The 25,145-nt window shown below is 51.1% G+C and overlaps 1 protein-coding gene across 2 annotated transcripts in view; it reads left to right on the forward strand.

The window, feature by feature from the left end:
* Nucleotides 1-7,544: 7,544 nt before the first annotated feature.
* AKT2 (AKT serine/threonine kinase 2) overlaps nt 7,545-25,145 on the forward strand; it is a 52,128-nt gene continuing 34,527 nt past the window's right edge. The window contains exons 1-2 of one of the 2 annotated variants that reach the window (XM_059999887.1): nt 15,057-15,157; nt 15,359-15,442. The gene's annotated coding sequence lies outside the window, so the exon portion shown is untranslated. Of the gene's footprint in view, nt 7,717-15,056; nt 15,158-15,358; nt 15,443-25,145 lie in introns of those variants that run through there. The other variant, XM_059999886.1, reaches the window with a different exon arrangement.

The following is a 25,145-nucleotide window of genomic DNA, read 5'->3' on the forward strand; positions in this document are numbered from 1 at the left end:
TATGATAGTTTTACACTTTGCTTTTTTTACTTAATATGTATCCTGGAGATCATATCAGTACATAAAGAACTTAAGAAAAATACTTTATTGAGATATAATTCACATATGCGACAATTCACCCATTTAAAATGCACACTTCAGTGGCTTTTGGTTATTCACAGAGTTGTGTCCATCACCGCAAGTTTAGAATATTTTCATTATCCTGAAAAGAAACACCCACACTCCTTAAGCATCAATCCCCAAGTCCTCTCATACTCTACCCCACCCCCTGCTCCAAGCCCTTGGCAACCAGTAATTTGCTTTCTGTCTGTATAGATTTTCCTCTTCTGGACATTTCATATAAATGGAATCATACAGTATGTGGCCTTTTGTGTCTGGTTTCTTCCACTTAGCAGGTTTTCAGGGTTCATCCCTGTTGTAGCATGTGGCAGTACTTCATTTCTTTTTGTTGATGAGTAATATTGCATTGTGTGGACATTGGGTTGTTTCCACTTTTTGGCTATTACGAATAACGTTGCTATGAACATTCACGTACAAATTTTGTGTAGACGTATGTTTTCAATTCTCTTGGGTATATACCGAGGAGTAGAATTGTTGGATCATAAGTTAATTCTGTTTTTAATCATTTCAGGAACTGCTGGACTGTTTTTCAAAGTGGCTGTACCATTTTACTTTCCCACCAGTAGGGTATGAGGGTTCCAATTTCTCCATATCCTTGCCAACACTTAATTATCTGTCTTCTTGATTATTGCCATCCTAGTGGGTTTGGAATGATATCACTGTGGTTTTGATTTGCACTTCCCTGATGGCTAATAATCGTAAACATCTTTTTTAAAAATTAATTAATTTTTGGCCGCGTTGAGTCTTCGTTGCTGCGCATGGGCTCTCTCTAGTTGCGGTGAGCGGGGGCTACTCTTCGTTGCGGTGCGCGGGCTTCTCATTGCAGTGGCTTCTCTTGTTGAGGAGCGTGGGCTCTAGGCACGCCGGCTTCAGTAGTTGTGGTACGGAGACTCAGTAGTTGTGGCTCGCGGGCTCTAGAGCTCAGGCTCAGTAATTGTGGTGCATGGGCTTAGTTGCTCCGCGGCATGTGGGATCTTCCCGAATCAGGGCTCACACCTGTGTCCCCTGCACTGGCAGGCGGATTCTTATCCACTGCACCACCAGGGAAGTCCTTAAACACCTTTTAATGTCCTTATTGGAAAGAGCTTCCTTTTAAACTAACTGCATAGCATTCCCTTGTGTGGATGTACCTTTGAACCAGCCCCTTATTGTGGGCATTTAGGTGGTTTCTAAGTCTTTTTCTATCACAAACAGCGCCTCTTGTATATACCATTGTTTGCTCACGTGTGAACATATCCACAGGGTAAATATCTAGGAGCTAAACTGCAGGGGCAAAGGGAATCCTCCTGTTTTATAAGTTTGAACTTATGCCATTTGTGTATTTAAAAGTAAATATTGAGAACAATCAGATTTGTTTGAGGAACATTCTAATTTTTCCTCCAGTGTTGACGGCTAGCAGGTTCACATCAGAATACGCAGCCATTTTATTTCCCTATTTTATTTTGGCTAAACCTTGCATAATTCAAGACTGACTTTTACATAGACTTGAATGTCAGGTTGAGGCAGGGGTTCAGAGCACATAAACCTACATTCATTGCTCCAAAGTTTTCCCCTAGAGCTGCCTTTTCTGCTCCCTCATATTTAATGCAGTGCTTGTTCCTAAATAACCAACATAGCATATCCTGGTGATCATTTGGCCTCCTTGATGGTCTATTATGGTTAAGAGCTTGAGCTGTTATGATTAAGAGCAGCTGTGTGATCTTGGGCAAGTTACTCAACCTCTCTGTGCTTTAGTTACCTCCTCACTAAGATGGGAGTAATAGTAGCATCCACCTCACAGGATGATTATGAGGATTAAATGAGTCAGTTCATGTGAAGGGCTTAAACAGTGCCTGGCACAGTGTGGTTATCTAATCTGTCTGAAATTGATGAGTTTCAGGGAAGATTTTCCATACCAGCATTAGCGTCACCACTTAAAGAACCCTTTAGTGACATTCTCATTGGCTACAAAAAAGAGCTTTTGGGGTAACTCTTTATTTTAATATAGTTATAAACTTACAGCAAAGTAGCAAGAATAGTACAAGAGATTCCTGTGTACTCTTCAGCCAGATTTGTCAACTGTTTGCTCCATTTGTCTTATCATTCTCTCTTCTCCCCTCCCCGTCTCCATAAGTGCGTGACACACACACACACACACACACACATACACACGCGCGCGCGCTGTGGACTTTTTGTTTTTTGTTTTTACGCTACGCGGGCCTCTCACTGTTGTGGCCTCATCGGCAGGCGGACTCTCAACCACTGCGCCACCAGGGAAGCCCTACGCTGTGTTTTTGAACCATTTGAGAGTTCAGTTGAACATGACGTCCCTTTACCTCGCAATACTTCAGTGTGTAGTTCCTAAGAACAAGAACATTTTGTTTCATAAGCACAGTACAACCATCAAAACCAAGAAATTTAATGAGGATACAGTACTCTTATCTAAACCCCAGTTAATATTCCATCAATTGTCCCAATAAAATTCATTATTGCCATTTTTATCGCCGGCTCAGAATCTAGTTCCAATCATGTGTTACGTTTAGGTGTTATGTCACAGTTTCCTTTTAAACAGTGAATGTTTCCATAACAACACAAAGGTCCAACTTTCTCCCGGAAGGCTTGATGCCTGCAAGTCAGCTGGGTTCCAGCCGGGATGGTCAGCTCACGTGGCGCCATCTTGTGGTAACAGCACAAATAGAGTTTATAAATCGTCTCCTTGGGCAGCTGTGAAGTGATTTAACCTAAAAAGAAATTAGGTGATATTCATATCATCTCATTTTTTCTTAATAATGTGGGAAACTATGTTTTAAATATTTTTCGGTCTTTCCTGATGGCGCAGTGGATAAGAATCCGCCTGCCATTGCAGGGGACACGGGCTCAAACCCTGGCCCGGGAAGATCCCACATGCCCCGGAGCGATTAAGCCCGTGTGCCACAACTACTGAAGCCCGCACGCCTAGAGCCCGTGCTCCGCACAAGAGAAGCACCGCAAGGAGAAGCCCGCGCACCACAACGAAGAGTAGCCCCTGCTCGCCGCAACTAGAGAAAGCCTGTGCACAGCAATGAAGACCCAACACAGCCAAAAATAAATAAAATTAAATCTTAAAAATATATTTTTTTCTCAATTCAAATAATCCACATACCTTAACTTAGCATAAAATGAGATTTTGCTGTATCTCAAATCTGGACTCACGCAGGTGAAGTCCAGTGCTGTGGGTAAAAACGAGGTCTTGGCCTGAGACATCTTTGGGAATGGATCTGGGCGCCACAGTCTGGCTAAGTGATATTTTGCAAGAGACTTCCCCTCTCTGGGCCTATGTTTACTTCTGCAAAATAGGCCTTACAGAGACTTCTACCTGCAGGAACATATTCAGGTCATGGATATAGTTACCAGCACTGTGCCTGATATGTGGGAATTCTTCAATAAAGGTTAAGAGAGTATTATTATTTGTTCAACTTTTTGTGAGTAGACAAGTTCAGACCTGAAGTAAAATTCACCCCAGTACAGAGCTTTAACTTTCCTAATCAAAACCACATTCAGTCAACAAATATTTATTGATCCCCAAGTCCCAACTGTGTGTTAGGCATTGTTCTAGATGCTGGGAATACAGCCCAAGACAAGTCTTTGCCCTCATGGGCAAATTTACGTTCTGGTTTTGGGGGAAGACAGTTACAAATTTTTTAAAAAAATTCTTTAGTGTTAAGTGCTAGGTAGAGAATTCAAATATGCTGAAAAGAAGTGACAGTGTGGCTCTTTTGGATTTGGGGTGGCCAGGGAAAGCCTCTCTACAGAGATGAGATTTGAACTGAGTTCTGAAAGACAAGAAGGAGTCAGTCATGCAAAGATCAGGATCAGGGGGGTGACCAGTCCAGGCAAAAGGAACAGCAAGTGCAAAGGCACTGCGGTAGGAACAAGCTTGTCTTTTTGGTGGGGCAGAGAAGTGTTTTGTGTGTCTAGGTTATGGTGGTCAAGGGTGAGAGTAGCTTGAGATGAAGTTAGTAAGATAGGGGCAGCTCACATAGGTCCCTGAAGACCATGGTGAGGCCTTTAGCTTTTCTTTCATGCGGGATGAGAAGCCATCTATGTGGTCAGAGCAGATCGATAAGGTGTTCAGTCTTAAGAGTAGAAAAAGTTTTATCCCAAGGTTTGCACTAAAGCACATTTAGCCTCACCTTACACGTTTTGGAAATCTGCGATGTGTTAAAAAGTTGAATGTGCATGGTGCATGGTATCTTCTATTAGAATTTTTGAACGATAAAACATTTTATAAAAAGGAAATTGGAACCAACATTTACAGAATCCCTTATCTGTACTACTGCCAAACACTTAAAATGACTCTAAAAGGATCTTTCCAACACAGTAGCATCTAGGGTGGGGCTTAGTAACTTCTGGCTGCGGCGTCAAAGATATTATTTCAACATTTCTGTATAGTGTGGGAAACTCTTTTAAATAAAAAAAAATTTTTTTTAACAGTTCCAGTCTTCTTTGGGAATCTGATCAATGCTATGGAGTTTCTCCCTTGAAAATGCTCTGCTTAGGATGAAGAAAGGGGAAATCTGAGTATTCCTGCTTGTATCTCCTGATCACCCATGTAGCAGGGAGGATCCCCCCAGCCAGAGCCACTGCCAGGGATAGACCCCTCCAGACTTTGTCGGGTGGAGTGGAAGCCTCCCCATCTGGGGCTACCAGGAGGTTCTTTATGGCTGGCCCAGGCAGCTTGCCCCATCACCATCGGAGCGCAATCTTTGAGTAGGGTTGAAATGAACTCTAGGGGCTTATTCCCATTCCCTGGGGACAGAAGGGGACTTTGAGGAGATGCCCTCTCCATCCCTCAGGGCAGGATTCTTCATCATCTTTTTTGAATCAAGAGGCCTTTGAGCAGACTAAAGATGAGAAGCTTTGGGCCCTTCTCCCCAGAAGAGTGCCTGTGCAGCCCATATTTATAGTCATAGGCGGGAAGTTCACAGAATAGATTAGAGGGTAGAGAGCAATTTGGGGTTTTAGGAAATTTTCTCCTCAATCACCCTTGATGTGGAAATTGAGAGACTGAGACCCCCAAACAATAATTAAGTGGTTTGCCAAAGCAACACAAGGGACAGAAGTAGGGCTATTACTTTTCATTTTCCGGCATGATATGAGTGTAAAGCACAGGCTCTTGTATCAGACTACCTGAGTTCAAATCCCACCTCCAGCCCTAACTTGTCCTGGGACCCTGAGCAAGCCCGTTAACATACTGTCCCACTTAACCTCCAAGATTGTGTTGACAGCAACAGGATAGCATTGGTGAGATTGTGTCAGGAACAGAACCTGGCCTGTAGTAACTGCTAAATGAATTCTGTTGCTACTGTTTTGCAACGAGGAAAGGCAGGCTCAGAGAAATGATGTTATTTTGACAAGGACACAGGAGAGGCATGATTAGAACTAGGGCCTATCTATTTCCAAAGCAAGTAAGTGTTGTTCGCTCCCAGACTAGTGTTTTTCAAACTGCAAGGCACGACCCATTAGTGGGTCAGAAAATTAGTTCAGTGGGGTCTCAAACAGCACTGGAAAAAATATTAAATATCAGAGTGCATCATACATAGGGTAAATAGCATTTGGTTGCACTTTTTTTTTTCCCTTAGCTGCACCTCACAGCTTGTGGGATCTTAGTTCCCCAACCAGGGACTGAACCCCGGCCCTCAGCAGTGAGAGCACAGAGTCCTAACCACTGGACTGCCAGGGAGTTCCCTTTGGTGACACTTTTGTTTCACGGGATTGTAAGTATACATCTGTGTGTTCTCGGTCTTTTTTTTTTTTTTTTTTGATTGCGCCATGGCTTGCGGGATCTTAGTTCCCCAACCAGGGATTGAACCCGGGCCCTTGGCAGTGAAAGTGCCCAGTCCTAACCGCTGGGCCACCAGGGAATTCCTACTAGGTCTTAAAATAGTTTGAAAGCCATCACCCTTTACTACTAGTGCCCCTACAAGTTCAGACACAAGCACACGGAAGCTTTCAGTGACATCTCTGTGTCTTGTAATCCATCCTGTTTCCCAGGAGGGGCAGGGATTCGAGCCAGCCCAGGAAGACTTAGAGGTAGGGGAATGGACTATGAGCTGGACTATGGAGCTGGAGTGGAGTAAATCGAGTAGGCCAGAGTAACCTTGAGTCTAGATCAGAGCAGAAGGGCTACTTTTTGAAACAAATATTCCTCGAGAGCCCACTCTGTGCCAGGACCTTTGCTGGTTAGTGTTAGGTACACAGCGATGACTAAGATAGTCCTGGACTCTTCCCTCTTGGGGCTCACTGTGCAATGGAGAAGACAGATCTGTTAACAGGCAGTGAGAGGCTAAAATGGTCAGGGCTGTAGGGGGGAGGCTCTGGTCAGAGTGTGATGGGGGAAGACCAGGAATTAGGAACACAGAGCAAAGAGTTCCAAGCTGGAGACCCACCAGCAGAGGGCTAGTTCCAGCAGTAGGTTTACCTTTGGGGAAACTACCACCCCTGAGAGGACTTTGCCTGAGACACTCTTGCAGACTTAGGTGGACCCAGGGTTCTTCAACTCCCAGCCAGGCCTTCTGTGTGGTATTACTAGAACCCAAACTCATAAAGTAGGAAGCCCCACCCAACCCATGAGAGAGCAGGAACTGGGATCCGGATGTCTCACAGCTGTCTACTACACTAGCTAATACACGGGCCAGGATCTGTGCTCTTTTTTTTTTTTTCCAGGGCGATTTTAAGGCATTTGTAGGCCCAAGTTACCCCGTGAAAAAGTTATACCCCATATTTAATTGCATATATATATCATGAACAGATAGGATTAATATTTTGGAGTTATAGCATATCTAATTGACATACACCGTTCTGTTTACATAAAATAGCCCAGGGACGCAGCTATGATTGTTTCCATTTTGCAGATGTGGCTACTGAGGCACAGAAAATGGTAAAGCCTTCTGCCCACAGTCACCAGTAAGGAAATGCAAAGCTGGGTTTGTGTGGCTTCAGTGCCTGTGCTCAACCATGAGAGGAAATACTGAAAAGGAAACCCTTCCTAACGCCCGCTCCAAGGCTCTTTAAGAGCCTCGGAACCTGAACTAAAGGCGAGAGCGGAGTAAAACCAGATCAAAGCGTATGTAAATAAGGACCAGGGGCTGCCGGGAAATATCATCGCGGCTAGCCTCCAGGGAGAGCGGGCGTCAGAGTCTTATTGAGCCTGCGCGATCTTTTTTTTTTTTTTTTTTTCCGTCCGGCGCCTGCGCGAGGCACATCCCTTTCCCACACGGGTTCAAGCTTGCCTAATGTACGCAGGCGCCCTTCTCTGAGTCGGCCACCTCCCCTTCCTTGCGCTTGCGCTCTAGCTCTCTTCGAGTTCCTTTCTCCCTCTCTCACGTCAGTTCCTGTTTGTGGCGGGAGAAGGCGGTATTTCCGTCCAGAGGGTGGGAGGGGGCGGTAAGCGGGGGCTGGGGGGAGGGGGCGGGGGGGCCGCGCCGCGCGAGCCGTTGGGCCTGGCTCCGCTAAGGCGTTGCTGCTGGTGCTGCCGACGCCGCCGCCGCCAGAAACACAAGGAGCGGGATCAAGCGTAGCGTCGCGATGGGCAGGAGTAGAACCCCGCCAGAGAGGCTGGGCGGCCGCCGGTGACAGGTGAGTGCGCCAGCGCGTGTCCCCAAGCGCCCCCCCCCCCGCGATGGTCGCGTCCGGACCCCCAGCAAAGCCGCGCTGGGCCGTACCACCGGTGCCCACTGGGCGGGGACCGTAGTCCTTGAGCCCCCCCCTTCCGGGACTGAGTTGGGGAGGCTGCGCGGGGGCGGTTGGACTAGCCCCGAGGGGGCGGGGGCGGCGGGCAGTACCACTGAAGCTGCAGGGGGCGCATATCAAAGTGTGGGGACCGAACCACTGAAGGGCTGGAGGCGTAGACCCCTGCGTGCTGAGCTGGGGGTTGAGCCAGTGGGCTGGGAGGGGAGAGCCCGCCTGGTGTGCAAAGGCTAAGCCTTTGAGGGGGCGCGTCTTACCAAGTGTAGGGGGCTGTGGAAATAGTTCCTAGAGTGTGCTTAGAGAGGTAGGGGCTTCTGGGGAGAGAGCTGTATCTAGTGTGGCCCGGGTAGCGCCCTCTGGGTTGTACCACTGAGGTCCTGGGGGGAGCCATCCTTAGAACGTAGAGCCGCGGTATATCAAAGGAGGAGGGCTGTGATGTTTATAATTTTGAGGGACGGCGGGGGGACGGGCCCGAGTGGGTGTTCAGGGGAGTTACTTTGGGAGCGCTGTAATGCCGAGCGATGAGGAGGGGGTTCTGCCTCCTGTGTTTGGTGGGTGGAGCTTGGGGGGTTTACGCTGAGCTGGAGGGGGAATCACCCTTTATTGAACTTCTTATTGACTTTGAGGGGAAGTGGATGGTCAGTGGGACTGCTGTCTACCCTAGAACCTTTTCATGTTATTAAACCTTATTTTAAGGTGTGTTGGGACACCTCTGTGGCAAATTCTTCCAGTGGTTTTGGCTGGGGCGTTGGGGGAGACGTCTTAGAAGCCGCTTGTTTTCTGAGCTTTCGGCTCCATATTAGGGAGGGGAGGGGTATGGAGCTTGGATTTGAGGATCTGTGTCCCTGAATCTGCTTAAGACTTGGGAGGAAGGAGTGCTTTGAGGGACACTTCTCCCCGAGGGGAGGATGGCTGGGACATCTTTATCCTTAGAATTCTGAGCACCCCTTTCCTCTCATTTGGAAGGCACTTGGGCTCAGCAAGAGGCCTGGGCGTAATTAGGTCTTCCATGGTCTGCCCTTGAACCTTGTTTACTCTTCCTCTGTCAGAGAAGCATCCGGAGCTCTGGCCTGAGAGTGGTTGGTGGTGGGTGCCAAGGGGCCAGGCACTACCCCAGGCCCCTCCATCCTGGCCATGAGGCCAGACACATGTTTATGTCTCCTTGGTCCAGCCGCTCATCATGTTTACGCTCCCCACCAGGCGATAACAGTTGGCTTCACCATTAGGCGGCAATGAGGCTGAGTGCTGTTTTCCCAGCTGTTCCTCTCTGCATAGGCCAAGGGGACTTGGTGGCGGTGCCCCTGCCCCACACTGACCCAGGGAGGCCAAGGACTTGGGGCGGCCAAATCCCCCACGAATCTGGTTTCTCACTGTGGTTGCTGGGTGGGAGCTTGGCTCCTCAGGCCAGCCTGTGACCTTGGCTTGCTCGGTAACCTTTGTCCTGGGTCTGGAGTTCCCGGAGGGCTGGCCATAATCCCTGATTGACCCAGCTAATGTGGGCTGGTGATGTGGTCAAAGGGGGCAGACAGTCGCTCTGGTGCACATCATCAGCTTCCTAGCTAACTGGCTCCCATGGGTTGTGGTTGCTGGAGAGAACGGTCCCTGAGTCTCTGTGAGGCCACGGTGGCTCTGTAGAATTTCTCTGCGCCAGGGGTTTCTTTCTCTGGTCTGCCAGCTTTTAGAGGGTTTGCCTGATGGGATTAACAACAGTAGTAAAAACAATAATCTTGAGACCAATGGCTGATATTTATTGAGTGCATTCTGTGTGCCATACACTGTTCAGAATGCTTCACGTGGATTAACTTGCAGAATGCCCACAGCCTAGAGCTTTGTGTACTGTTGTCATGATCTCCACTTTAAAAGGGGAAACTGAGGCACAGAGTGGCAAATCATTTCCAGAGCTACTGAATTTTATTATTATTATTTTAATTTATTTTTAAATTTAGAAACAACACTCTTTTATTTATTTATTTTTTAATATTTATTTTTGGCTGTGTTGGGTCTTCGTTTCTGTGCGAGGGCTTTCTTCAGTTGCGGCTAGCAGGGGCCACTCTTCATCGCGGTGCGCAGGCCTTTCACTATCGCGGCCTCTCTTGTTGTGGAGCACAGGCTCCAGACGCGCAGGCTCAGTAGTGGTGGCTCACGGGCCTAGTTGCTCCACAGCATGTGGGATCCTCCCGGACCAGGGCTCGACCCCGTGTCCCCTGCATTGGCAGGCAGATTCTCAACCACTGCGCCACCAGGGAAACCCTACTGAATTTTATTGAATGTTCACCCTATATCAGGCATGTGACAGGCCTTTTACATACATTACCTCGTTTATCTTTTATTCTTTTATTTTTATTTATTTATTTATTTATTTTTGGTTGCGTTGGGTCTTCGTTTCTACACGTGGGCTTTCTCTAGTTGCGGCGAGTGGGGGCTACTCTTCGTTGTGGCGCGTGGGCTTCTCATTGCGGTGGCTTCTCTTGTTGAGGAGCATGGGCTCTAGGTGTGCAGGCTTCGGTAGTTGTGGCACCCAGGCTCAATAGTTGTGGCTCGTGGTCTCTAGAACGCAGGCTCAGTAGTTGTGGCGCATGGGATTAGTTGCTACAAGGCATGTGGGATCTTCCCGGGCCAGGGCTTGAACCCGTGTCCCCTGCATTGACAGGCGGATTCTTAACCACTGCACCACCAGGGAAGTACCCCATGACCTCATTTAAATCTCAAAACACACCCATGGAGTAGGTATGGTTATGCCTGTTTTATAGACTCCTGTGAGCTAGGTAGCAGTGTGATACCCATTTTACAGATGAGGAAACCAAGACACTTGCTATGAAGTGAAATGATTTGCCCAACATCTCAAAGTTGGAAGTGGTAGAGCTGGGACGTGAACTCCTGGCCTGGTTTAGCCTCACAGTAAACTGCTTGTCAACATGTAACTGGAACAGTGGTTTAGTTGAATCCAGGGGTGGACATGGTGTTTCTGTCCATTTTTCAGAGTCAGAAATTGGGGCTCAGAGGAGGAATTGCTTTGTTCTAGGTCTGTCAGACGCTTGGGGGCCAGACTGGGGTTTGAATGAATTCTTTGCTCATGGTCCCAAAGCTGGAGAGGGTCTCTGTCACCTCAAAGCTCCTGTCCTAGACCCTGCCAACTGCGGGCATTTCCTTCCCCTCACCCTTGGAGCCTAGGGCTGCCATGAGCACCTCTGCCGGCAGCCAGTCTAGCAGTTTCTGGGCTTGCTGATAAAACTTGGTCCCTCCTCAGGGTTGAGCCAGGGCATCTTTTAACCTGGGGCAGAATGTCTGCTGGGAGCCGGGAGGAAACAGCAGGAGAGACGTATAGGGGGTGACACAGCTACTAGGGGACCCGTGTTTGAGGTCCCTGCACAAGGATGGTGTAGTGGGCATGTGTGCAAGTTCTGGTGCTTTCATGTTCTAGTTGTGTGACCTTGGGCCACAGTGTTCACCTCCGTGCAATGGGCTCAGAATGACATCCCCCTCAGGCTTTCATGAGGATTAAATGAATGAATCCAAGAGGAGCTCTTAGAATGGTGCCTGGCACTGAATAAATGCTCCGGTGGCAGTCTGAGGGCATCGATCCTTCCCCACCCCCCCACCCTCAGTCCTCTCAGGCATCATCCTGGAATCCAGCCCCCCAGCCTGGCCCAGCCAGGATCCGGGAATCTGCTGTCCTGGTTTCTAAACTCTGTAAAGAGCTGTACTGAAGTGCTTCAGTGCTTCAAATCCAGCCCTACCACTTGCTGCCTGTGCGACCCTGAGCATGTTTTCAATTCTTCTGAGCTCATTTCATCATTTGTGTCATGGGATGATGATAATTCCCTCCTGATAGGTTGTCGTGAAGGTTAAACGGGTTAATTTCTGGAGAGCACTTACAACTGTGCAGGTGTAACAGTAAGCCTGCAGTAAACGTTTCCAGTTATCACTATTTAAGAAGAGTGCTTGGCACATGGTGAGCCCTCAGGATATCTTAACAATTGTAATTCTTATTACTTCTGCTAGGATTTTGAAGGCCCTTCCCAGGTTACAGAGCCTGGTCAGGTAACACCGGGAGAAGGGCAGGGCGGAAATTAGCATCTCCATTTTCCAGGTGAGGAAACAGGAGGTTCTGGAGGCTTGAGGGGCGGGGCAAATGCAGCCCCCAGGTCCCCGCCACCTCCTACACAGTTGCTGCCCGGAGCCCCTCCTCGAGGTTGAAATTCTAGGTCCTTTCCAGATGTTATACTCTGCTAAACCCTTTTCCTACTTGTGCTTTTATTGACTCTCCACCATAGCTCCCAGGAGTGGTGGTAACGGCCTTGACCTGGGTGAGAACAGTCCTTTTGAAGGCCGAGAGGCAGAAGGGTGGTCTCCAACAGGGAGGGTAGCAGCAGTGCTTATGGGAGTCAGGGGCCAGGCCTCTCACAGCCTCGTGGGCCTGGGCAGGAAGTGTGGCTTTGATCCCGAAGGCATTGCAGAGCTGAGGAAAGGTTTTCATTCATCCGCCACCATTTATTGAACACCTGTTCTGTGTCTGGCATTGCTTCAGGTGCTGGGGATACAGCGGGGCACTCAACAAAGGCCCTACCCCCGTGGAGCTGAGGGAGGCAAACCCTGAACCTGCTGAATAAACAAGGGGCAGGTTAAAGGGAGGTGCTTGGCAATTAAAATCTGGTGCGATGGGCTGTCAGCAAGGCCTCTGAGCTGATCTCAGATTGACAAGGTGACCTGAGGAGAAGGAACAGCCTTGGGTTGTGGGGGGAACCACAGTGCAAAAATTGCAGGGAGGACTGAGCTCAGCGAGGTGCAGGGACAGGCTGCGCAGAGGCCCGTGAGGCCCTGCGGGGTGAGGTGAGGTGCAGCTGAGGGCAGGCAGGGTCACTCAGAGCCTTGTAGACCATCTTGAAGAGCAGCTTGGTCAGATTTAGGGTTTTAGAAGATGCCTTTTGCCATATGAGAGGTTCTCAGGCTTCTGCCTGGCGTGGGGGTAGATTTTAGAGCCGGTCAGGGAGTTTCACATGCCTCCCACTTCCCCCTTGAGTAGAATCTCTGCCGTAGAAAGAGCGAAGGCCTTGTTAGGTGCCTCCCTCCTCTGTGGTTTTCACACCGTGTTTCCCAGGGCCCGTGGCTTTTCCCTTTAGGGACAGATGGCGGGGCTCAGGGGGCTGATTTTCTGCCCACCCTTCCCCAGCCGAACAGCTAATATCAGATAACAGCACAGAACAACAGTAATACCTGCTAAAAACTGTACCTGCTGATTCTGCCTTCCACTCAGCTTGTGGCCTGAGGGCCTGCAATGTTCCTGGCGCTGCTCTAGAGCTTGGAAGACTGGGCCTTATGGGCCTGCCTTCTACTGGAGGCAAGTACCCAGCAAACAAACGAATAATAGGGCATCAGGTTGTGATGAACGTTTCAAAGGCAAAATGAATGAGGGTCAGGGGAAAGAGAGAGTGGGGACGTCATGTTTTAGCTGGAATGATCAGGGAGGGCCTCCCTGGGGAGGTGGCCTGTAGGTAGGACTGGTGTGCAGTGAAGAGCCATGGGAGACTTGAGTGAAAACCCCTCAGACCCAGGAGGAATCAGCTGTGGTTCCCACCTCGCAGGGGTGAGGAATGAGGCCTGGAGAGCCTCGGTAATCTGTGCAGGGTCCCCCAACACTGACAGGCTTTGTATTTGGGCAGAGTGGCTCCAGAGTCCCCCCAGCCCAGGAAGGTGCTTGGTAACCGTGGACTTCTAATCCCACACCGGAGCCTGGAACTTAAGGCTTAGCGCAGTAAGCAGGAGCCTGGCTGTTGATTTTCCCAGGCTCAGTCTGGAGTGTCTTCCTGGAAGGAGCAGAGCCCCTCAGAGGATGCATCCTTGGGCCTCCAGAAATCCCTTGGGATGGGGGGGATGGAAAGGAGTATTTTTCTCAGTTGATCTCCAAGCCTCTGGGGGACCCAGGGACACCCCTCCCTGGGCCCCTCTTCAACTTCCCAAGAGCTGTCAGTGGAAGGCTCTCAAGCACCAGGCCTCTGGGCTGCACGGTGGGGTGGTTCCGTGGCAGGCTCTTCTGGACAGCCAGCCAAGCAGCAGGAGGCCCAGCTTGGGGGGACAGCCCTGGGAGCAGACCAGGAGGGAAGGAGGGAGGGAGGGAGGGAGCGAGCAGGGGAGGGAGGGGTGGTGGAGTGGGAGCTCGGCCTGGCCCCTCGGGGGCAGGACCTGCTGCCAACTCGGCACCCACGTCAGGTCCCGGCTGTCCTGGGTGCGGGAGCAGGGGGCAGCAAGCCAGGGCTGGCCGAGGAGAGACTACATGTCGGAGGTTCCTGCAGGAAGTTCCTCAGGCCCAGCTGTCCTGCCCAGGAAGCTCTTCCGCAGATGTTGTTTCTAAGGGTGAGGCCAGAAATCCAAGGCTGCCTTGGTTTGCCACCTTGTGGGCCCTTTCCAAACGGGCTGGGGTGGCTGCCGCTCCTTTGCCCCCCTCCCCAGGCCTTTGCAGCCTGGTTTCAAGGTGTTCATCATCTGTGTAGTGGTCCGGGCTGGGAGCAGCCAACCTGAGTGTGAACCCTGCTCCTGGCTCCTGTCTTGGTTGCCATGCAACGGTGGGGGCCTGATTTCATCCCTTGGAGTTGCATTTTGCTCAGCTGACGGCACATCCCTGCCGAGAGGGGCTGTAGGGAGGATTCAGGGAGCTAACGTGTCAGAAAGTACGTGGCACGGGGCCTCCAAAGAAGGTGCTCAGTGGATCTGAGCTGCTGTTGCTGCAGGTTGTCAGGCTGGGCACCTGAGAGCAGAGAAGGGGCTCTGGATGTGGTCAGTTCGGGCTTGTTGGTTGGCAGGGAAGCAGTGGCAGGCCACTTAGCTGAGGTTCCCACTGGAGAGGGCACCGTCGCTGAGCAGGGGCTTGGCCAGACGCTGTGAGCACTCCGTGCATGCTTTCAGACACATGGCAGACCGTGAGGTAGGCAGCAGCCACCCCATTTTGTGGAGAGGAAATTGAGGTGCAGAGCGCTACATAGACTGCCCGTGTTTTGCTGAGAGCTGGCACGGTGGGCTCTCTGTGCCAGGCACTGCTCCAGGGCTGTACATGCCTGCTTCCCACCACGACCTGGGAGCTCGGTGCAGCTCTCCTCCCCAGATGAAGGCCCGGGAGGTCATTGGATTTACCCAAAGTTAAAGTTTTAATAGGTGACAGACATGAAATTTGAACCCAGCTCTATCTGGGGTCAAGTCTGCCTTTTTAAGACTGGCTCTTCTGCCTCCGACCAATGCCACGGCCACTGTTTCTGGGATTGTTATTTCTGTTCTTTTTTGCTTTCTCTTCTTCTAGACAGAGCTGGCACAAGGAAAGCCTCAGTTGTCCTGGAAATGAGTGAGTTAGATCCACTTGATGCCTGTTTGGGAGAGAGGTTGCGGCTGCCTCTCATGCCCGTGGGGCCCTGACCTTGGTCAGCTCCGTCCTTCCCCAGGGGCCAGGGGGAGGGGATGAGGGTGGAAGGCACTGATTCCTGAATGGCCTCTGGAGCCAGCTTTGGCTGTTTCTGGTCATTTGTGTATTCCATTCTCTCACCAGATAATTTACTGAGTACCTACTTTGTGCCATGTATAGTTCTGGACACCAGGGAGCAACACCTAGTCTAAAGGAAGCCGCGGAGAGGTAATGTTTGCCTTACTGGTGCTCTGAGGAAGGGAACAGAGATCTAAGCTGGCCATGGCGGGGCGGGGGGGGCGTTGGGGAAGTCTCCTGAGGTGAGGCATTCAGGAATGGGCCAGGCAGGGTAGAGTCTGGGTAAAGGCCCTGAGGTGGGAGGTACCTTGATGCGGTGATACTGAAAGTAGGCCACTGTGGTGGAGCTGGGGGAGAGGGAGGGAACGGAGGATGGCGGAACCCAGGTTGTTCGGGCAGGTCTGGGGTCCCCTAGGGTCGTGCTTCTCAAACTGGTGTCCAGAGACCTAGGTGGGGGGTGGCTGGTGAGGGTGTTGAGCATGTGTTTTGGGGTGGTGTCTGCGAGTTACCTGCTTTCTTTCTAGCTGTGTGTTTTCATTTATATGATATTTTTTAAAAAGTTAATATGGGCATGTCATGAATCATCTGGCTGATTCCTTTTAACCAGCTACTGACAGTATTAACATAGCTGCCACTTCCGTAGCTCTGGCTAACTGAGGCTCAGGCTGGCCCTTGACTTTGGAATTCACCTTTGTGTAATTGCTTCCTGTCTTCCAAAACTCCGGCCTCACCCCCAACTGTGCTGGAAGCACGTTTCGTTGGGTCCCCACGACGACCCTGGGTTGTCAAAAAAGTCATCTTTTGAAATAACATAATAAATGCTTGGTCTGGTTGGTATTAAGATCAGATTTTATAGACCGAGGATGCTGACGTTCAGAGAAGCGTCCCTTGCAGCCTGGAAGTGGAAGTCGGGATTTGAGTCCAGCAGGACTCCAGGTATGGGTTTGGGCCTCGGAGCCCTGTTCCAGCTCCCTGGGGTGAGCAGGTCAGGGTCGTGGCTCGGGAGTGATGGTGTAGCATGGGAGCGTCACCTGCAGGGGACGGAGCGTGGGAGCGTCACCGGCAGGGGACGGACGGTCCAGCCCTGGGCCTGTGAGCATCCATGGTACTTGGCTCGCCCTCACCCCCGCCCCTGCCTTCGGCTCCTGGTGCCTCATTAAGAGAGGTTCTATAGAGCTACACCTCCAGTATGCTAGCCACTAGCCATGTGTGGCTACTTAAATTTTAAGTAGTTAAAATTAAAGTGAAAATTTAGTTCTTTCGTTGGACTAGCCCCAGTAGCCGCATTTCCATCATTACAGAAAATTCTGTTGTCTAGATCAGCCATGTCCTGCACTCACCCACTGTTATGGTCTTGGGCACACAATTTATTCTCTCTAGGTCTCTGTTTCCTCTTCCAAAGAATGGGGATAGTAATAATATCTACCTCACAAGGTGGCTGTGAGGATTATTAATATGAATCCAGGCCTGGCACGTTGTGAGCACTCAGTAAATATTAGCCCTGGTGAGGATCCTGCCTGTTTGTTCCAAGGTGCCCTAGGGATGACGTGGGGACTCACACCACCAGGCCCTGCCTCAGGGCTCGGCTGGGGAGGCAGGCAGAGGATGGCGGTGCGGAGCCGCTCCTGTGAGGGAGGAACCCCTCAGCCAGATGGGAGGGGCCGTGTGAGAGAGAGAGAGAGAGAGAGAGTGTGTGTGTGTGTGTGTGTGTGTGTGTGTGTGTGTGTGTGTGTGTGGCAGGGTGGCCCTGTTCTTCTGCAGGGCATCGAGGATGGTAAGAGAGGGCTGGCTGGGGTGTGGGAGGGGCCCGGTTTCTTGAGAGTGAGGGTAGAGGGAGGTGGAAGAGGCTCAGGCTGGGACACCGTGATTCAGTCTCCTCAGCTGTGTCCTAGCTGTCCAGCCTTCCTGTCCTCAGTTTTCCCCATCTGTGAAGTATGGGTCCTTGTGGTCCCCAAGTGAGCCAGGTGGTGGGAGTGTCAGGCCAGTGCATAGGGCTTCTTCTGGGCACAATTCCTGGAGGAGAAGGCTGGGATACAGCTCCTGCCTCCCTGGGGCCAGGGGATTCCACACATTGCACCCTCTTCAAGCTGACACTTGCCATCTCTCTCCAAGCAATAGCCACAGCCCTTTGTTGGTTTTTTGTTTTTGTTTTTTGTTTTGGCTGCACCGCGAGGCTTGCAGGATCTTAGTTCCCCGACCAGGGACCCGGGCCCTGGCAGTGAGAGTGCCGAGTTCTAACCACTGGACCTCCAGGGAATCCTAGCCACAGCCCTTATAGTGGCCTCCCAGGCCCTGCCCAGCCAGGTCCCCGGCTTCCTCTGTAGCCACACACGCCTTGCTCCCCTCCGCCGCCTCCTGTGTCTCACGCAGGCCACACCTGGCGCTGTTCTTTCTTGGCCTGGCCCATTCTCCCCCAGGTCTCCAAGTGGCCGCCGCATCTCCTTCAGGTTTGTGCTCAGATTCCACTGTCTCAGTGAGCCCTGCTCTGACCACCGTTTATAAAATTGGAAACCCTCGCCCGCTTCCCACACACCTAGTCCTCTGTATACTTCTTTTCTCCATAACATTTGTCCTTCTGGTGTACTGTATAACTTATCTGTTTATTTAAATTATTTGTTTCAATGCCTGTCCAACCGCCCCCCACCCCATAAATTCTTCCAGGACAGGGAGTTCTGTTTTGGTCACTGCTGACTCTCTGGGGACCAGAGCAGTGCTGACGCAGCACGGGTGCCATACTTGTGGAATGAGTGAATGCAAGTTTTTTTGTTTCCCCTCCACTTGGCAGAACTCTGAGCTCAGAAGCTGTGGTTCTGTTTGCCACCCCCACCCTGAATTGATGAAAGCTCTGGGCCTGGCCCTGGCTGTGTGGGGCTGGGGACACAGTACAGACCAGGACAGGCCCTGTCTCTGCCTCGCGGAGCTCTGAGTCTGGTGTGGGAGGTGGATAATTAATTATACGAGTGACTGAGCACGGTAGAGGTGGTAAGTGCTGTGAGGGGACAGGAAAGCCGAGCTCTGAAGGTCTGTGACTTGTGAGGCAGGGGGCAGTCAGGGCAGGTTTCCCTGAGGAAACAGGGATTTGGCAGATGAAGATGGGTGGGGGACTAGCATGTGCAAAGGCCCTGGGGTGAGGGAGAGAGAGCGAGCAAAGAGCTAAGGGGACAGTGGAGGGGCAGGGAGAACATGCTTACCAATGAGGCTGGAGAACAGGCAGGGGCCACCTCAAGTGGGCCTTTGTGGCCTCCATAAGGGCCTGTGATGTGATCCCAGAGCAGAGCTGTTTCTGGAGGGTCCCTCTAACTGCGACATGGTGCTCTCGAGTGTTACGGGTCTGTGGCCAGGCAGACTCAAACATTTGACATGATTTCTGTGGGTGCTGAAAGGCGGGCAGAGCAGGGCAGTGTGGGGCTGGTGGCAGGGAGGAGAAGGAAGTCTGCTCTGGTGCTTATTCTTGTCCCAGTATTGTTTGCAGCCCACCCACGTCTTCAGCCTGCCTCCAGTCTTACCTGCTCCAAGTAGACAGATGGGGCAGTTGTGGGGAGCATGTAGTGCTCAGGAGAAGAAAAAGTGTCTTCAATACTGCCTTCTTACCAAAGAGGCAGTATAGGTAAAAATTCACATTACAGAAGCGTGTCATGTAGGAAGTGATGGTCCCCATGTCTCCACCTGCTGGGGAAATGCTAACACCTGATAGGTGTTGAGCAGTCATCGTATTGGGCTCTGTTTGAAGGCCTTTATGTGGATAAATTCATTTAATCCTCACAGCAGCCTTGGACCTTTGCTCCATTGTTATCTCTAACCTTCGGATGAGGAAACCGTGGTGGAGAAAGGGGAAGTGATTTGCCCAACGTCACACAGCAAGTGGCGGAGCTGAGGTTGAAATGCATTTGGTTCCCGAGGTCACCTTCACTCCTGCTCCCATTATTCTGCCTCTGTTGGCTCTTTGGCACAGTTCCTTCTCTGCACATGACGTTTAACGTATACCTCGTGCCCTCCCGTGGAAGACACCGTTCCCCGTAAGATCCACTGTTGATCACATAACCACTTTTCTGAAAAGGATGCTGCAGATGAAGTTTATACGTGGTTTGTGAGATGCACGTCCATCTCAGTATTGTCAGCCTGTAAAAAAATAAGCATATCGGAATTGAGGTGATGTGGTGCATACACGTTTGTGCTTCAGAAAGGGATCAGGTCGACGTTGTCTTGTGCCGTGAGCACACTGAACGCTGACAGGCAGTGTCAGCATGTCATGTTGAGGTTGCATCATGTTCTCTCTGGTGGGTGGACCTTCACCGAGGGTTGGGTGCTTTGCTGGGCTCTTCCCACACATGAGCCTGTGATGGAGGCCCTGCTGTCATCCCCATTGCATTGCAGAGAAAACTGAGACTTGGGGAGGCTATAAAGTTGACGGGCAGGGACGTGAATCCAGGTGTGCCTTAACTCCACAGGCCACTTGGGCCCCTGTGGTCCCAGCCCAGCTCCATACTTCCTGATCAGGTGATGGGGCAAGTTATTTCACCCCTGTGACTTAGTATCTTCATAAAAATGGAGATGATAATAAGAGTGCCTTGGGAATTCCCTGGCAGTCCAGTGGTTAGGACTCTGCTTTCACTGCCTGGGGCCTTGGTTCAATCGCTGGTTGGAGAACCAAGATCCTGCAGTCCGTGTGGCGCAGCCAAAAAAATGAAAAAGAAAAAGTTTAAATATAATTATAGAAGGAGATGGAAAAAAAAAAACACTCAGCTAAAGAGTGCCTGCCGCATAGGGTTTCTGCGAGAGTTGAATTCTCATGTACAAAGCACTTAGGTGTGCCTGGCGTGTGCCAGGTGCTGCGTAGGCATTGGCTCTTTCGTACTGGCATCATATTAACCGTTGTGACGATACCAGACCCTTGTTGTGGGCATTTAGTTTGCTTCCTGGGTTTCACTATTCCAGCAACAGTATTCTCAGAACAGCAATTCTCACCGAGGGGATGGCTTTGCCCCCAGGGGACATTTGGTCATGGCGGAAGACACTTTTGATGGTCAGAACTCCGAGGGAGGTTGAGCCGTTGGTTTTAGCAAGTAGAGACCAGGAATGCTGCTAAAACCTCTTACAGTTGGCAGAACAGCCCCATGACCAGAATTATCTAAATGTCACTAGTACCGAGGTTGAGTAACCCTGCCTGAGAACCTGTGTGCACCTGCATAAGCGTTTTCTGCAAGAGAAATTGCTCCAAGGACATGTGCATTTTCCACTTTATCAGTTTTGCTAAAGTGCCCGCACAAAACACGGGTCCAGTTCACAGAGCTGCGGGTGGTGAATGAGGGAGTCGTTTCTCTTGCCCTGTGCGCCTTTCCTCCCACATTCCCACCGGCAGACACTGCCTGTCGAACCACAGGTTCATATTGTCTTTGAATTTCTCTCCTGAGCAAGTCCTCCTGGGACTTGTAGGTGCGGCGCAGATTACAGAGCAGGTGACAGAGGCTCCTGGGGGGTCAGGGTGTCAGGATGGAGCCCCACCCCATTGTCTGCAGCTGCAGGAGATGCAGAGCCTCTGCCTCCCCCTCCTGCCTCCTTATCCCATCTGTGCTGTCTGGCATGGAAAGCAGGTCAGGGAGAGGGGGCGAGAGAAAAAGGACTTGACAAGGGGCAAGGAAATGAATTTAACTTACTTTGAACGTGTTCTGGGCCCAGAGCTTCACTCTTACTCACGTTCATTCCACAGATAGTTATTAAGTGCCCACTGTGGACCTAGCACTGCTCAAGGTTGTGAGGATCGGGTTCTGCAGTGCCCGAGCAGGCCAGAGCCCCTGCCCTTACCGTGCTGACATCACAGTGGAGAGAGGTCGACAGTAAGCTTGTAAACAAGTAAATATGTACAGTCGAGGTGGTGATGATGAGCGCTTTACTTTCATAAAGGATAACGGGAGGTCCTCTTGACCACGGAGGGTATGGAGGCTTCACGAAGAAAGAGACATGTGAGCTGAGGCTGAAGAAAGTGGGGCAGGGCCCCACGGATACTTGGAGAAGACACTTATGACTGAGGGGGCAGCATGTGCAAGGGCCCTAAGGTAGGGGGTCCAGGTGTGTTGGAGGCACCGGTGCCATGGAGGGTTCAGAGAGGTGAAGCGGGGGATGATGCAGAATAGGGTCCTGGGCTCCTGAAAGGACTTTGGCTTCTTTTACTTTGGGTGAGATGGGGACTTGGGAGGGGTTGAGCAGAGGAGAGGGTTTGCTCTGACTCAGGTGGTCACAGGGTCCCAGATTGTAGGAGGGGCGAGGACAGGAGCACTAGAGCTGCTCATCTAGGCCACACGGTCCCTCTAGTAGCAGGAGCCACCGTGACCTTAATTTTACAGATGAGAAAAGAGGTTTGGGAGGACCCTTTCCAGGACCCAGTCCCTTCCCAAGGCTACCAGCTAGGACGAGGCAGTCATCTGAGGGCCTGTCTCCCGTGGCCCTGTGTCATCCTGTAAATCACCTCTAATGGACGTGACTCCAGCAAGGTGAGATGAAGCTTCTGAGAGAGCTACAGTTTGGAAACCGTTGAGAAATAAGACCTCCGAGGCAGACAGAAATAAAAAGTCCTAAAATTAGGGACTTCCCTGTCGGTCTAGTGGTGAAGACTCTGTGCTTCCAATGCAGAGGGGACAGGTTCGATCCATGGTCGGGGAACTAAGATCTCGCATGCTGCGCGGCACAGCCAAAATAAAAGTCCTAAAATTAAAAAAAAAAATTACTAGAGTGTTTAAGATATACACTAGAACGAGTCAGTGATATCCATGTACTTAGCAGATATTTAAAACATCAAACCTTGCCCTTAGGGACCCATCTCCAGTTACCTCTCCTTTCCCTGCTCAGAGCTGACCACTGTGGATGGTGATTTTCATTCCCTTTCAGCTTTCTTCTGTGTTAAACATACTCACCAACACTCCAGCCTTGCCCCTCCGGGGTGCGCGTCCCTCCTCCGGCCAGATCATTGTACAGATGGGAGCGCTAAGGCCAATGGGGGTGTCGCTTGCAGCTGCACAGCCAAGGAGCAGCAAAGCCTGCGGCTGAAATCCAGAGCCTGCGAACCCCAGATTCCTCTTCCTTATTCATTGGTGACTGGCCCTGAGGTGAAAATCCAGGCAAGCCAGCCTTGGGGTTGGGGGGAGCCCCAGAAGCCAGGAGGCCTGATTTTAGCTCCCCTATATCTTCTGGACTCCCAAACCCAGGTTGTTTTTTATCGTGACTTCATCATAAAATACAGAAAAAGATGTTCAACGTATTTTATACAGTACAGTATAACAAATAACTGTAAAGCTGTGATTCTCTGTAATCATAATAGAACATTGTCAGCTCCCAGAAACCTCCCTCCTCTGTTACTCCCAAATGTAACAACTCTCCTGACTTTTGGTTATTTGCTTCCTTGATCTTCTGCACAGTTTTACAAGTGAGAAACAAATGGTGTCATGTTGCCTGTTGTGAACTTGCTGTCCATGGACTCATACTTGATGTGTCATTTGGCATCTGGCTTCTTTCACTCCGTGTAAAGTTGTTACGCTTCATCCCTGTTGTAGGTATCAGTGGTTTGGTCCCTGTGTGGTGTTGTGCTCTATGAATTTTACCTTTGTTTATCCATTCTCCTGTGGGTGGATACCTGGTCTGTTTCTAGTTTTGAGGTTACTGTGAATGTTGCTGCTGTGAACATTCTAGTACATGTCATTTGGTAAACAAAGGCACTCATTTCTGTTAGAGGGCTGTGGAATTGCTGGTTCATGGGGTAGTTTTTAATTGAGTTTTAATTGTTACTGCCAAACAATTTTCCATAGTGGTTGAACCATGTTATACTCCCAGCAGTACCGATTCCTTTACGTTTTTGACAACGCTTGGAGTTGTCAGTTTTTAAAATTTTAGCCATCCTGGTGGGTGGTTTCAATTTGCGTTTCCCCATAACTAATGAAATTGTGTGCGTTCCTTCATTGTGTGAGTGTCCTCTCCTTTGAGGTGCCCTTGCTCTTTTCACCTTGCCTCCCAGGTGGCTCACCTCTAACTGACAGCTGTAGCTCCTGCCCAGACCCTCAGCGACTGAAGCCCAGACACCCTACGGAGCAGTGGGTGGGGTGGGGCCATGCAGACACTCCCCTGCTGTGCTGATGCCTGGCTTCCAGAGGCAGGTCTGGGTGTCCTCCATCGGGAGCTCCCCAGGGAGCAGGCCATCTTCTTGGCTGTGGTGATGGTGTTTCGTCACTGCAGGACTGCGTCACAGATACCTCAGCTGACGTGCCACCCTCAGCGGGAGGATGGGCAGGATCCAGGCAGGATGCAGGGGCTCTTTCAGTTCCTCCCCCACCCTCGCCCGAGCTAATGCTTGCTGGCTTTTTAGTTGCTGAAGTGAGAATGTAAAAAGGGGCTCTGGTGTGCCGAGCTCCTCAGCTGGGAGACCCAAAGCAAGCAGTTCCCCTCTCTCAGCCTCTGCCCTGCCCTGGGCATGGTCATGGCCCTCTGGTGGGACGGCTGGGAGTGATCAGGAGAGGCTCTGGAGGAGCGCCCTCACGCTCAAGGCCACCCAGCTGGCATTGGCTCCTGGACTCTGCAACCCTGACCACTCTCGGCCACACCCGGCTGCCTTCACCTCTCTCTGATCAGCCACGTGTTTGGGTGTTCACTGGGGCCAGGCAGTGGGCCGAGCCTCTGCACACAGTGGGTGCTTTCATGCTGCTGACAGCCCTGGTGCTGCTGAATCACGGAGGCTCCGAGAGGTGAAGTTGCTGGGCTGGGGAGGGCGGGGAGGGGAGGGGAGGTGAGAGCTGAGATTGGACACGAGGCCCCTGTCCTTTACACATCCACCCTTCCTTTGGACTCTGGGTTCTCCATCCCAGCCTTGTTTGGGAACCCAGCCCTATTCTGAGCTGAGCTCGTACCAGGGGAAGGTGCAGTGTTGGCCCCCGTGTTGGAGAGGAATTCCCTAACTCCCCACCACGCCTGCCTCCAGGCCCCAAGTGTGCTCCCTGCCCCGGCTCCTTACCCTGTACCAGCCACATTCCCCAAGCTTCTTCCCAAGCTTCCTCAGGGGCTTTGCACTTGCTCTTCCCCTGCCTGAAATTTGCTCCCTACACGTTGGCTCACCTGTCCTTCATACAGCGTGGCTAACACAGCACCCATTCCCTGCCCTCCTTTCCCCTGTTCATTTTTCTTTGCTGCCACCTGATGTTGTGACCTGTGTACTGTCTGCCTCCCCCACTGGAATGTGAGCTTCCTGAAGGCAGGGGCTGTGTCTTAGTGACTCTCTGTCTCTGGAACCCAGGACAGAGTCTGGAGCTTAGGACATGCTCAGAAAAAGATTGGTGGCGTGAATAGATTCTGGAATTGTTTCTGAGGGTGTGTCCGGTCCTGGGCTGGGGATCTTTTGGGGAGACTTGGGTTCGTTCATTGTGCATTCAACAGAGAGCCAGACACCGGGCTGGTGCGCTGAATTAGTGTTTAGAGATGTGGGGAGAGTTGACGAGGAGGTGCATGCAGAGGACCCAGTCCAGCCTCTGAGGTCAGGAAGGCTTCCTGGAGGAGGCATTGGTTCAGCTGAGACCTTAAGGAAGAGGGGGAACTCACAGAAGGTGTTGGGGATGGAGGCCAGAGGGAAGGACCTGAGTGCCAGAAGCCTGGCAGAGAGTGAGGGTCGGGGAGGAGGGGCTGGGGAGGTGGGTAGTGGCTGGTGTGGTAATCATTGTCACAGTTATTAGCCTTTCTTGAGAGCTTTCTAGGTGCCTTTCTGCTTATGCCGGGCCTTCTTGTGGGAAAGGACCTTGTTCTGTGTTCTGAGCACACTGGGGAGCCATGGAAGGGTTTTGAACAGAGAGGGACAGGGTCAGATTTAGGATGGAGTACAGGG

This window comes from Delphinus delphis, chromosome 20 (assembly GCF_949987515.2).
Source record: "Delphinus delphis chromosome 20, mDelDel1.2, whole genome shotgun sequence".
Classification (NCBI taxonomy): Eukaryota; Metazoa; Chordata; class Mammalia; order Artiodactyla; family Delphinidae; genus Delphinus; species Delphinus delphis.